This window comes from Lepidochelys kempii, chromosome 12 (assembly GCF_965140265.1).
Source record: "Lepidochelys kempii isolate rLepKem1 chromosome 12, rLepKem1.hap2, whole genome shotgun sequence".
In the NCBI taxonomy this organism is placed as follows: Eukaryota; Metazoa; Chordata; order Testudines; family Cheloniidae; genus Lepidochelys; species Lepidochelys kempii.
The window spans coordinates 20,554,521-20,567,579 of record NC_133267.1 but is presented as its reverse complement, the minus strand read 5'-3'; the positions used below and the strand labels follow the sequence as shown (position 1 = coordinate 20,567,579).

Genomic DNA, 13,059 nt, shown 5'->3' with positions numbered 1-13,059 from the left:
TGTTAAAATTTTGAGACACATGAATTATTTTGTACAATGCAGCTTGATTCTTAATATTTACACAGACATGCACTGAAAGTGCTCATGAATGCAATATTGGTAAATTACTGCATGATTTCTTGTATGCAGCATTGTTGTAGCCATATTGGTCCCAGGATATTAGAGAGGCAAGATAGGTGAGGTAATAGCTTTTATTGGACCAACTTCTGCTGGTGAGAGAGACAAGCTTTCCCCAACAGAAATTGGTCCAATAAAAGATATTACATCACCCTGGGCTGGCCTTAGGGAAAATGGTGCCCTGTGCGCACTTGTTTTTAGGTGTTCCTGCCCCCGCATTGTCCTTGGCCCTCATGGGTGCTCCCCATTGCCCCTGGCCCCTGTGGGCTCTCCACCCCCTTCACCCCTAACCCCTGCAGTGTGTCCCCCTGTGTCTCTAACCCCTGCACCTCTACTGTGGGGAAAGTGACCTGGATGCATGGAGCAGCTGGTATTGCTGCTCTCCCCCGCCCCCCCCCCCCCCCCGGCTCCCAAATGCTGCTCCTCCATGTCCCCCTAGGGGCTGGGACGGGGAGGAGTGAAGAGCAATGCCCAGGTGGGGAAAGCGACCTGGATGCAGGGAGCCCTGATGCCGCTCCCCACTCACAGCTCCGATGGCGGCGCGGAGGAACATTGCGGGGAGCAGTATCTGTGGGTCACTGCTCACTCCCCACCATGTTCCTCCACTGGGAGGAAGCAGGGAGAAATCTGGACACCTCCCTCCCCCACCAGCGCTCCCCTGCCAGCCGGGAGCAGCTTCTGACACTACACTACACAGCGCACCTTTGTGCTGCTGCATGTCGTCCGTCTGACTATGGCTCCCCTGGGCAGTTTCCCGGGTGACTCACCCCTAAGGCCGTCCCTGAGCTCACCCGCCTTGTCTCTACATGATGCCTTGTAATCTTATGTCCATTTATGCTCTCTGAGGCCATTACTGGGTGAAAACCCCACATTGGTTATTAGGGCCATTCATTTCATGGGATCATTGATCTATCCCAGCAGCGTCCTTATTAAAGAAATGTGACTGTATTGAGTATGTGCTGCCTTATGACTATCTTGTGTATAACGACCACAGTAAAATCTAAACTGTCTATAGCCTGACATCCCTAAGTCACTAATCTCTGAGTGCTGTGTTGTTGTTGTTTTTTTAACAAACACCGGCTTCTCTATTTTAGGACACGTGTGCTCACATATAAACCCCAACTTAAAGCTCTTTGAAACATTGACAGTTCACTAATTTATGTTCCAGATGAAGAAGACTGAGGAGAGGACAGAGGAGGGTACTTGACAAGTCAGAGCCAAGACCCTGCTCCAAAAGCCTGCCCAGGGAAGCAGAAGGAGTTCTCTTCCCACCTTCCTTTAGCACCTAGCCTTAAACTCTACATAACAGCCGTGATTTTCTGAGTCCGTGTGAGTGCTGTGGTTGGGGTGCACAATGCAGTTGGTTCAGTGTGACTATTAAAACCTCCATTCTCACAATAGTGTAATGTCCGTGCTCATATACTGATGGCAATACACTGGCATCCCCTCTGCCCTGAACATATTTTGTAATTCCTTCTGTGTTCTGTAAGCCCAGGGATGTCCATGTCAGAGCCCTAAGCATATTTCTCCTGCCACATGCCATTCTCCTCCCTTTACATGCTCTAACCACCACAGACACAGTACCTGTAATAAACAGGCTGCTCAAGATGGAGAGGACATCAGAAACCTGTAATAAGCACAGTCACGGAAAACATACACTTATTTTCCATGTATATGTAGCACTTTACGGTTCTTGAACAAGCATCCATCTTGCAGCTACAGTTCCGGCCAACGAAGCTGAGATGGGCTTCTTCAGAGCCATTAGCAACACTCCTTTGATGAGGGTTGGCAGATGGCCACTCAGATTAGACCAAAAATGGATGCACATTTTCAGTGCCTTATTTGGACACCCAAAGCCTGATTTTCAGAGATGTTTGAGCACCCACAATTTCAGTTAAAGTCAATGAGAATTGTGCATGTTCAGCACCTCTGAAAATCATCCCCCTTTCAGGTGTCTCAAGTTGGGCACTCAAAAATGGAGGCACCCAAAGTTAATGGAAGCATTTGAAAATTGAGATTTACTGTGGTAACGCTGCATAACCCGCATTAGATTAGTGAGCCTGCACTGGTCTATAATTTAGAGACTGGCTCGCTTTCCCAATTTTTAATGAGAACTGATGGATCTCTCAAGATATTAAATGTTTCTTGTCCAAGTTTTAGTTTTCTTTGGTAAGAAGAATATGGAAGTAGCTCTGTATATTTTAAAGCTAAAACATCTGTGTAATCATGGGAACTTACAAGGTCAATTTTTGTCTGTCAGCCCTTACTTCTTGATACTGTTCTTCATACTTCATAGTTGTTTCTGACTGCTGAAAGTGGACTGACTAATTGCGGGTATAAATGGTATGCCATTCCTGCCATCTTTACTCATGCACATAGCCCACTGACGTTTTGTGAGTAAGTGTGGCTGGAATGGGCCTTTGAAGGGCAAATATATTTTTGAAAAATTGGGAGAGGGAAGCGGGCTCAGTTTACAGCAGCACAGAGTAGGCGATGTTGTTGAGCTCAGGTTTTCACTCTTAGAGTTTTATTCTGAGTTTCGTTTTTCTGTGCTGCTGGTGAAGAACGTTAAGGGTGCTGTCCAAATACACTAGAGAAAGAAAAGCACTGAAAAGGCAGACTTCTCTAAACCACAGTTTGTAGGAAACTGATATATTCCTCCCTCCCCAGCCTTTTGACTGGAAATGGGTGTTTAAAAACTATCTCCAAGTTTAACTGCCTTCAGAATGATACCACAGAATTGGATAGATCTCCATGTCTTACAATGTAATACTTAGCTCAGTGCTGTTTGCTTAATACTTGCAGTCAGATATGCAAAGGTTGCAGCAGGCAGAAATCGGTGCACTGACAAATATATCAAAAGCTGTCCTAGGACTCTGTGTAATTCAGGTCTAGCCAGTAATCTTTCATAATGCTTAAGCCTTTCTTTTTCCAGGTGTTAAGCTCGCTTTGAATCCATTGTTAACTTCTCCTATTCATATCCTTTATCCCAATGACTCAATGTTTTGAATGCGTTTTCTCTGGGATTTCTCGTAATAATTGTAATATGTTCAACCCTTTTGACTTTTCTGAAGTGTGATTAAGAACGGCCATGTTGGGTCAGACCAAAGGCCCATCTAGCCCAGTATCCTGTCTTCCAACAGTGGCCAATGCCAGGTGCCCCAGAGGGAATGAACAGAACAGGTAATCATCAAATGATCCATCCCCTGTCGCCCATTCCCAGCTTCTGGAATGCAGAGGCTAGGGACACCCTCCCTGCCCATCCTGGCTAATAGCCATTGATGGACCCATCTTCCTTGGATTTATCTAGTTCTTTTTGAACCCTGTTATAGTCTTGGCCTTCACAACATCCTCTGGCAAAGAGTTCCACAGGTTGACTGTGTGTTGTGTGAAGAAATACTTCCTTTTGTTTGTTTTAAACCTGCTGCCTATTAATTTCATTTGGTGACCCCTAGTTCTTGTATTATGGAAAGGAGTAAATTATACTTCCTTAATTACTTTCTCCATACCAGTCATGATTTTATAGATCTCTATTGTATCTCCCATTAGTCACCTCTTTTCCAAGCTGAAAAGTCCCAGTCTTATTAATCTCTCCTCATACGGAAGCTGCTCCATACCCCTAATCATTTCTGTTTTGTTAATATTTTTAAGCACTGGACTGTTGAGCAGATCTAGCACCTGGCTTGGCTGAACATTCTGTGACTTATGATTATCTTTATTTTCTCCATCCCCAGTCAAAGTGGAACGGTTCAACCAACTGCTGTACAATGCTAGGGAGGCTGCTGTCTCTGAAAGTGTATATCATTTCTAGTCTGTTAGCCAGTCACACTTGAAAATTGGCTTCCTTTCCTTAGTTCAACTTGGCCCAAGTGCCTCAAGTGGAAAAATAAACTCACAGTTTTACAAAGAATCCTAACGACCACTTGTTAAAGGTCTATGGAGCTAGGACTTTTTCAAGTCCTAAAAATTAAGCATTTGTGAGACCAGTCAGAAAAGCTAAAACTTGAAGTACCAGCTTTTAAAGTTCATTTACCTGTTTGTAGTTGTAGCTATCTAATCTGCTGCCCATTGCATTTTTTCTCCAAAAACAACTGGTTTCTCAAGAGCATAAATATCTTCAGCCCAAGTGAGTTGCAATTATTTCAAAGCAAATAAAGGAAATTGCAGCTGTTCAGGCTGAGTCAGCCAAAGGTAAACTCTGTAGGGGAGAAAAGGGCTCTTTATTATCTTCTAGTGGCAAAGTTATTACAACAGCCTGCAGGAAAAGGATTAGTCTATAATGTTAACAAAAACATCTGTTAAATCCTGAGCTAAGTGTATGTTTAACTGAGCATTTTAAAAACATCAGGCATTGTATAAAACTATTCTGAACACAATTCAGTGGAAAGACTCAACTAACATACTTAGGAGTTCAGAGCCCATAGGGTCTTAAGAACTCCAGTGGGCACTATTTTTTAATCTTCATGAAACGTGATGTTAGACAAAACGAGCTTTAAAAACAATGCCATATAGCGATCTGTCAATCAGGAATTCTGCAGTGTGTAGTGTGATTATAAAGGTTTATTAGCATGAGTTTGGGATGATCATACTACTTATGAGTGGCACAGCCAATGTGTAAGTTATGCACATATCACGAACAACTGCCATTAAAACCTTTATATCATACCATCCTATCTCTTGCATGAGCCTGATCTGGCTCCCACTGGACTCAGTAGAAAGACTCCTATGATGAGAGCTGAATCAATATATTTTAGAGTTTACAGAATTTGTGTTAGGAATATTTATTGTACCCCCTTTGCTAAAAAAGCCTTTGAGTACAATTGTGCAGAGCTCACAGAAATAATAGAGCTAATAAATGTTTAAATCACCTGCAAAATGACCTAAAATAGCATTTCTACATTTAAAAATGTCAGTTTCCAACAGATCATTAATTCAAATAGAGAAGTCTTGATGTTCTGTCAGACACATCTAGTCCATTTGCTGGAAGTAAATTTTGACACAGGTTGACTTTGAAGTTAGCCTCTCATTGTCCCATCTTTCCTGGTGCTATTGTCCGAGTAGCTCTGGCTGACGAATCAACAATACATTCTTCCTCTTAAAAACATTACTATTGTATTTTGCTCATGTACTGAGCTTTATTGTAAGGATCTTAAAAGTGTTTCATAAACCGTAATTAAGCGTAAGCCTGTGAAGAAGGTAGATATTTTATACCCTTTTTTACAAATAGGTAAACTGAGCCACAGAGAAGCAGAGTGACATAGTCAAGGTCATGCAGAGCTTTTGATCACACTTCCACTGAAGATGGGAATAATGGGAGCTTTGCCATTGATTTCAGTGGGGAGTAGAGTCCGATTCAATGAATCACTGGCAGATTCAGGAATAGAACCCCAGAGCCCATAGAATCATAGAATATCAGGGTTGGAAGGGACCTCAGGAGGTCATCTAGTCCAACCCCCTGCTCAAAGCAGGACCAATCCCCAATTTTGCACCAGATCCCTAAATGTCCTCCTCAAGGATTGAACTTGCAATCCTGGGTTTAGCAGGCCAATGCTCAAACCACTGAGCTATCCCTTCCCACCCCACAAGACACTGTTTCTGCCTGGTTTCGAACCGGGGACCTTTCGCATGTGAGGCAAACGTGATAACCACTACGCTACAGAAACCACTTAAAAATTTTCATGGAAAATGCAGGTATCAATCCCGCCACCTCTCACATGTTCAGCGAGTGCTCTACCATTTGAGCTAATTCCCCATCCATGGCTCAAGTTCCATGCTCCTAACTACTTGACCATATTCCATTGCTTGAAGTTGAAATTTTGGAAGCTATATCAAATATGTGGGATCACCCTACATTCATTAAAAAGAAATCTGCAGCTTTCTAGGGTTGCACATTTGGATCATCCTAGTATTACAATTTGTTGTGATTCATCCCTATCCACACCCGGATAAATCAGTATCTTAAAAACTGTCATTTGCTGTATGTTTATACAGTGTTGGCACAATGGGGATCTGACCTGGTTGGTCTTTAGGTGTTGCTGCAACTTACATATTTATTCTTAATTATTATTCATTAATATTTAAATTACACAGGATATTCCTATGTTATATAGAGAAATAACAAATTCTGTTCTTACCGAGGGTTGAATTCTAAGAAAAAATAGGAAAGCAAAGTGTTAAACTATCATAAAACCATTTGTATTTAGCAGCATTTTTGGCAAGGTTTCAAAACACTTTTATTGTTAGGCTCTGAAGAAGTGTTTTGCTTTTGCTAACGTTTGCGCTTAGCATTGGCAGTGTTTTGTGCACTTCCATACTTGGAAAAGTCTAGGAACCATGTGCTTCATTTGTCCCTTGCCAGTTTTGGATGACAAATAGCAATAATGAGGCAGCTAGATGGAGAGAGGCTTTTTAGGGGTTTCCCTAGGAAGTAAATAGCAGCTTTAACAGCTTGTTCTATTCACAGTAGATGATACACTTAACCTCAACAATTATATGAGGCCTGATCCAAGCCCATTGAAATCAAAGGGGGTTTTACTATTGACATCAAGGGGTTTCGGATCCAAGACATAATATATAGTTTAAGCTCTGTGTGTATCTATCTTTTTGACCCTAAAATACGGAGGTTGAACATTCTCCTCAATGAACTGTACTTTATACAATGCCATAAATATGTATAGTACTATATGAAAGGAATGGGTCACAAATAAATAACAGATTCAAAACAGCTTACAATTTAAAGGCATGAACAAGTAAAATCCCCTTATTTATATTTCTCTGGTCAAGTTGAGAATCAGTAGCAGAAGGGTGAGTAGTGTCGGAAGAACATGCAAGAATGCATGCAGAAGTGCAGGGAACGTAACTGAGACAGAACTTGCTCCTTTCGAGATTTTGGACTCGCCCTGCCTCCAGACTGCTCCTGACATCCTGAACTAGATTTCCTACCCTTCCCTTCAAAACTCTGAAGGCAAAGTGTTCAAGTGGTGGTGACCTGGGATCTGTCATTTTCTTATGAACTAGCCAGCTTCAGGATGTCTAGTGTACTTTCCGTCTAAGGAAATGAGTGTATGTCCAAAGCCTCCCCAATGATTTACATTATAGCAAATGTGGAGTGATTGCTGAAGCTCTAGTAACATTGACATCACTGCATAAACACCATAAAGATAAACAAGAAGCCTCCAACTTGTGTCCATTTCAGAGTAACCAGCAGTTCAGAAGTGAGTATTTGCCTAGGTTCTCTGTTTACTCCCACTTTCCGGACATTTAGTTTGTATCCCTATTTGGGAACCCCTTATGAGTTTATACATGGTTTTGTTCACAGGCTTTTCAATGCTGTAATTAATTTCTCCTTACCACACTTCTATGAGATGGGGAAATATATTTATCCCCATTCTGCAGATGAGGATCTGAGGTACAGAGAGACTGCGACTAGCTTGAAGTCAGTGGAGCTATACCAGTTTACACCAGGAGAGGATCTGGCCCATTGATTTCAACAGTGGTGAGGACTTCTACTGACTGGGAAACTATGCCTGCCCTTTTCTGCTGAGCATCAACACACTCTGCCTCACCCTCACCATCTCCAGCTTAGATTATGGGAACTTCATTTATTTTATGCCACAGAGAAGCTACATTTACAGCAGGAAGCAGATTGCTCTTTGAGCAGCAAAGGCAGATGTAAACATAGCTGCAGGTCAGAGGCTTCTTGTTCATTTTCTGACTGGAATCAAAGTTATTGATTTAATCTAAAATGGCCTAAACAGGCTTGAAGCTGGTTATCTCAAATATCCCGTAATCCGCTGAGAGAGCTGAGCTCCACAGGGACAATGCCTCAGAGACTCTCAAAGGTATATAGGTGCCTAACTCCTATTGGTTTCAGTGGAAGTTAGGAGCCAAAATACCTCTGAGGATCTGTGCCAAGGTAACTAGGAAATCCCAGGATAAAACTGTCAGGTGTTTGGGGAAGAATGCCCTTAATTGTGTGAGCCCACTGCTGAGACTGAGCCCTAGACTGACAGTATCCAGCTCCGAATGCCAGGGCTGCCTTTTTGTTGATGCTTCTGCCCAGTAATGACCCTTTCCCATGACCAGCCTCTGCAGAAACACTGAGATGAAAGGGTATAGAAGAGAAAAAGAGTGATGAATTTGCTAGAACTGTGAGATATGATCACTGTGTTCAGTGCTAAATAAACTCAGCATGTAAAATAGGTGTGAGGAAAAGACTAGTGTATAAAAAAGGTTGATACAATTTAGCTGGACTGTCTGCAAGTATATATCTTCTGGCTTTAGTCGCCAAGCTTAGCTAGTGTAATTCTGTGCATGTTCCTGTTCTGAATTCTTTTCCCTCGGTGTTGCTATTTTATTTAAACAGTGATCTCATATTCAGTGTGTGCTTTTATTGCACAAGGTAAATCATGATGAACGATTAGGTATTTCAAACACTAAAACTTGGGTAGATTAGGCATTCAAATATTAAAACTGAAAAAACCCCACAACCCAGAACAGGGTACAAGAGTGCGATAATAATCACTTAATTTAAAAACTTCTAAATGTGTTCACCTGTGATTGACTGATTATTCAGAGACACATAAAAAGTTTCATTCAAAAACCTCACTTTGCCTGTTGATATGCCTTTTACTTATGTGGTGAATGTATTTCTAGTCTCTCTTTACCTCAGTTTACGTCTACACTACAATTAGATACCCATGGCTGGCCCATGCCAGCTGACTCAGGCTCGCAGGGCTTAGGTGAAGGGGCTGTTTAATTACAGGGTAGCCATTAGGGCCTGTGCTGAAGCACAAGCTCTGGGACCCTCCCTCTTCACAGAGTTCCAGCCTAATCCCAACTGTCTACACCGCAATTAAACAGCCCTTAACCCAAGCCCTGTGAGCCTGAGTCAGCTGGCACAGGTCAGCCACAGGTTTTTAATGGCAGCAGTGTAGAAGTTAGAAGAGAGTTAGAGTAAGAGCAGAATTGTGCCATCCATAGGACAGATCGGGGCAACCGCCCCGGGCCCTGTGCTTTGGGACGCGGGGTCCAGAGCAGTCTGGGGGGTTAGCAGGGGCTCTGGCGCCGGCAGTAGAGAGTGACCTGGCCCCAGCCCGTCCTGCCGGCTCTGGGCATCGCTCAGGGGAGGGGACAGAAGCAGGAAAGGGGCGGGGGCTTGGGAAAAGGGGTGGAATGGGGGCAGAGATGGGGCAGAGCAGGGGTGGGAAGAGGTAGGGTGGGGCAGGGGCTGGAAGAGGCTGGGGCTTGGGGGAAGTTGTGGAGCGGTGGTGAGGCCTAGGAAAGAGTAGGGGGTGTCTAAGGCCGTGCACCCTCCCAGGGACAGCACTGAGTAAGAAACTCACACATTGAAGGTAAAATTCATCTCAGGAAGAGGGCCCACACAACGCCCACTTTTCTGTGTTAAGGGGAGGGGAGGGCTGCACATTCCCACAGCACTCAACTGAGTTTTGTGCACACAGCATATGTGCAAAGAGCTCTGACAGGTCCAGAGAGTACAACACAGGAAAAGTGACCACACGCTCAAGGTGCCCTGCTGACATCTTGGTAACCCTAAGAGCAAAGCTCTAGTTGGGTGTGATGCCGCCGGTATAAAATGTGGCACTGCCAAGGTCAAGGAGCACCCCACGATACATCTTTAAAGGTAGGAGGAGATTTGTGGACTCCTGGACAAATGGAATCTCTGTCAGCCTGGCTGAGGAGGTGAGGGGGTGGTAGGTTATGCCGGCTATGGGAGTGTTATGCCGATCTGAGTGAGGAGGAAAGCTATAGAGGATCACATCTTAGTCTCGAGGAGTAAAAGAGCTGCCTGTGAGAGAGGGAAAAGGGATTTCTATAGGCAGGGAAGGTTGGTTAAGGTTTGAAGAAGCAAACTTGTGGGTGTGTATCTGGATTGAACTGAAATTCCAAGCCGTACAAGAGAACCTCAGCACCAATCTTTACACCTAGAATTAAAAGTCTGGTGTAATATTAGAACAGCGGTAATGGAAATGTTTGAATTTTCAGGGCTTCGTATGTTTACAAGAACTGCAACTGATTTTTAGTGCAAAAATAACCCTATGTACCCAAAAGAGTCCCCTGACTCCTTCCTTAAACCACCAACGTTACTATATGCAGAGCCCATTGTAATCTGCTGGGGAAAGGTGAGTAGGTGCAGTAAGGTAACCAGGCATAGTGGACCCTTGGGGCCTGCTTCTCAATTACACTAAGGACCCTTTACACCACTTTGGCAGTGTAAAGGGGCCATAAAGTGAGTGTTAGTTACATTTATGCCCAGTTTAAGACCCATTCATGCTGCTAGAGTGATGTACATAAGAATGGCCATATTGGGTCAGACCACTGATCCACCTAGCCCAGTATCCTGTCTTCTGACCGTGGCCAGTGTCTGGTACTTCAGAGGGAATGAACAGAACAGGGCAGTTTATCGAGTGAGCTGTCTCATGTTGTCCAGTTTCAACTTCTGACAGCCAAGGGGCCTTAGTGTAAATGAGACTAAGGCCCTTAATGTACTGGTGCCTTTATATTATTTTTATAAATTTGGGCGTAGCTCCTTGAGAATTACCTGCTCAGAAGGAAGCCCCTGTATACTGGCTGTTCTGTTCAGCTAGATTCAATAGGAAAGACTACAATGAACTATCCCATTCATCCCCCTCTTCCAGGCAGACCGACCTGTTCTATCAGCAAAGTGAGTATTCTTTGACCCAGGGCCAAATCACCCCCTCTCCTAGAAAAGCATGTGGAAGGGAAAAAGTTTTCTAGGGAGCTCAGCGAGTTCCCATGGCATCCTCTCACTGGATAAGAGGGTATTTTTTGAGACCAAAGATGGGACAGAGAGCATTATCCTGTGACTGTGCATATGTCCCAAGAGCTGGTGGGACATCTTCCCTGCATTCCAGTTCCCAAAGACATGCTGCATGCTCTGTGCATGCTTTAGTATCCTGCCCACCCCCTTGCAGGAGAGGAATGGGGTCTGTGTGAGTTCATGTTTTCAGATATTTCTAATTCTGGTGTATTGAGATGTCCACGAGAGACATCACTTTTGATTCAAAATAAGATGTTTCCTTTTCAAGCCTCCCCACCTCACCCACCTTGCTAATATTTGTAAAGGGCACTCCCATTAGTTTGCCTGTACACATTTTTGGCTGTTGAATTTCTTTAACAGGAGCTTCCTTTAATGCCTTAGGCTCCATACCTCATAATGCACCCAGCTTGGGAGAATTTCTTGCTACTACTGCATGCATTAGCCTTCATTAATACAATTAGCATAATACTGATTAGGATTCATTTATTCTTTGCAAGGGAGTAAAGCCAGTAATACATATCTCAGGATCAAATACCTCAGACCCTTGTTTTGGGATAGCTTTATTTTGGAGATGTTTATCTCTTTGCATCCTTCCACCTTCTGGGGAAAAAAAGTCACTTAATTGTAAATCTGCTTGGATCAAGGGAATGCATTGTGATTGTCTTTCAAGCATATTAAATAGGTGAATTGATCTATGGAAGCCATAGAGCTCAGACATGCTGCTCAACAGTCTAAACTGCCAACTTCATCTTCTTCAAGCACAAAAGCTACTTAGTTCCCCCACATCAAAGCCTTTTTTTATAATAGCAATAAGACAACTCTAGAGAGAACCATGTAATATTAACTCCAGGGAGTAATCATCTAATCACAATCTGGGGGTGATTTGAGGCACTCAGCTGGACCAAATGCCTCACAACACCCCAGGAGTGGTTTTATTGCATGATAGCAGTACCCCATTGAGCCTTATTGCTTAATTAAAAACAAATTCCCAAGTAATTCATTTTTTTTGCCTTCCATAAAAACACAGTAGTACATAGCATGTATAAAACGTCCACTAAATGATGGTAGATGCAAATTTATATTGTGAGATACAATCCATTTCTTCACCACTTGCGGTTGAAGTTAAATGTAAAACCATTTCCTATAATCTGTGTGCTGCTGTGTTTAGAGAGGAATAAATATGGGAAAGTGAGGTTCATTGTAGGATGCCTTGTTTTTATTAAATGATATGTTTGGTCTCCTAACCCAGCGATTTATGTTACAGACATTACAGACACACAAAGTCTATGTGCTTCCTTCGTTATCCTGAGGGTTTCCCATCTGTTTTCACCCATGTCCCTTAAGACACCCCACTGTAACTACCATCCTTTTATTCGGTGCTTTACCACCACCACCACCCCGCAGTGATTTACAAACCTTAGCTAACTCTCACAACAACCCTGTGAGAATGGCAATTATTATCCCTGTTTTACAGAAGGAGAAAATGAGTCAGAGATTTTAAGTGACTTCCCTTAAACCTCAGAAGGGATTTGTGTGAGAGCTGGGATTACAATCCAGGATTCTTAACTACCAAATCTATAATTAGATGACTAGAAATACCACTCTATTAAGGGAAAAGGACAAGATGAAACTGACTTGAAAATTTGTCAGTGCTGCTCCTAAACTAGTTGATAGAGATGCTGCCGAAAATGATGAAGCACCACTCTTTAACTGCTCCCTGACAGTTTATTGGCATGAGAATCCAGAATCAGCAACTTTTAACCTGTGGTTTCCACCTACCAAAACCTAGAACTACCAGGGCATCAATGATTTCTGGATAAAGAAAGACATTGTGACAAAAGCTAACCGGTCAGGGCAATGTTGCACACACATTGACATTTTCATGGATTAAATGCTTGTTCCTCAAGAAGATGTTGTCCACAAGAAAATGAAGTCCATTGCGAAGGAGATAGGGATGTGGTTATATGACAATATGAAGGCAAGTGATGCTGAGGAAAAGAGAAAATCAAAATGGTTAATGATGCTCAGTCTAAAGGGTCAGACAGTTTCAGTCACAAATTTAGATTTCTTCAAAAAAATCTTTCTAAGTTTTATAAGCCACTACACCAGGCCAGAGACTGATAATTCTGTTTCATGGCAAC

At 43.0% G+C, this 13,059-nt stretch overlaps 1 protein-coding gene and 1 non-coding gene across 2 annotated transcripts in view; one reads left to right on the top strand and one right to left on the bottom strand.

Moving 5' to 3' along the window:
* The window catches only part of C12H19orf12 (chromosome 12 C19orf12 homolog), an 83,452-nt gene that overhangs the window by 57,103 nt on the left and 13,290 nt on the right, over positions 1-13,059 (top strand). The gene's annotated exons all lie outside the window — the stretch shown is intronic.
* On the bottom strand, positions 5,708-5,780 carry TRNAV-CAC (transfer RNA valine (anticodon CAC)). Its single transcript has one exon. It is a non-coding gene; the product is annotated as a tRNA-Val (tRNA).